The 1,503-nt window shown below is 56.0% G+C and overlaps 1 pseudogene; it reads left to right on the forward strand.

The window, feature by feature from the left end:
- The window catches only part of LOC145472272 (large subunit ribosomal RNA), a pseudogene marked incomplete at its 3' end in the record, with an annotated part of 1,934 nt that extends 431 nt beyond the window's left edge, over positions 1–1,503 (forward strand).

The raw sequence follows: 1,503 nt of genomic DNA on the forward strand, positions 1-1,503 counted from the left end.
CTCAGCAATGCGCCGTTTGAGATTCAGCCGGTGGGTGGGATCGACGGCGGGTTTGCGGATCTGAATGGACCGCGGCCCGGTGCTCGTTTCTCCCCACCGTCGCACTTCTCTTGGGCGCGCGTCAACGTCGGTTGGGACTGGGTCTGAAAGGTGCCGGGAAGGTAGGTGTGGGCCTCCGGGTCCGTGCTGTTACAGCCTGGTTCTCTCATGGCTCGGGCCCGACCGAGGAGTTGCAGGGCATGCCTCCTGTGGCTAGGGTCCCCTCCCTCCGGCCGGCTGTCCAATGCGGTGGACTGCTTGCAGTGCTCGGCGAACGCTGCCGGTCGTTGGGGTGGTGATCTCGTACCATGCCCTTAGGATGTTGGCGGTCATATGGGTGCATCCGACCCGTCTTGAAACACGGACCAAGGAGTCTAACATGTGCGCGAGTCTTAGGGTGAGTGAAACCCCGAGGCGCAATGAAAGTGAAGGCGGCCCCGGCCGCTGAGGTGAGATCCGCTGTTGTGGCGGCGCATCATCGACCGACCTATTCTACTCTTAGGAAGGTTTGAGTAAGAGCGTGTCTGTTGGGACCCGAAAGATGGTGAACTATGCCTGAATAGGGTGAAGCCAGAGGAAACTCTGGTGGAGGCTCGTAGCGATTCTGACGTGCAAATCGATCGTCAAATTTGGGTATAGGGGCGAAAGACTAATCGAACTGTCTAGTAGCTGGTTCCCTCCGAAGTTTCCCTCAGGATAGCTGGAACTCAGTACGCAGTTTTATCAGGTAAAGCGAATGATTAGAGGCCTTAGGGTTAAAACAACCTTAACCTATTCTCAAACTTTAAATTGGTAAGATGTCCGACTTGCTCGACTGAAGCCGGACTTTCGAATGCGAGTACCTAGTGGGCCATTTTTGGTAAGCAGAACTGGCGATGCGGGATGAACCGAACGCCCAGTTAAGGTGCCAAAGTCGACGCTCATCAGACCCCACAAAAGGTGTTGGTTGCTATAGACAGCAGGACGGTGGCCATGGAAGTCGGAACCCGCTAAGGAGTGTGTAACAACTCACCTGCCGAAGCAACTAGCCCTGAAAATGGATGGCGCTCAAGCGTCGCACCTATACTGGGCCGTCGGGGCGAATGCCAAGCCCCGACGAGTAGGAGGGCGCGGTGGTCGTGACGCAGCCCTTGGCGCGAGCCTGGGTGAAACGGCCTCCGGTGCAGATCTTGGTGGTAGTAGCAAATATTCAAATGAGAACTTTGAAGACCGAAGTGGAGAAAGGTTCCATGTGAACAGCAGTTGGACATGGGTTAGTCGATCCTAAGAGATAGGCTAATGCCGTGTCAAAGCGCCCGATCCTGGGCCGCCTATCGAAAGGGAATCGGGTTAATATTCCCGAACCGGAACACGGATATTGCCACCTGGTGGCAGGTGCGGCAACGCAACCGAACCCGGAGACGCCGGCCGGAGCCCCGGAAAGAGTTCTCTTTTCTTTTTAACAGGCTTTCACCCTGAAATCAG

The sequence above is a fragment of the Orbicella franksi genome, unplaced genomic scaffold, assembly GCF_964199315.1.
Source record: "Orbicella franksi unplaced genomic scaffold, jaOrbFran1.1 SCAFFOLD_152, whole genome shotgun sequence".
NCBI classification, from domain to species: Eukaryota; Metazoa; Cnidaria; class Anthozoa; order Scleractinia; family Merulinidae; genus Orbicella; species Orbicella franksi.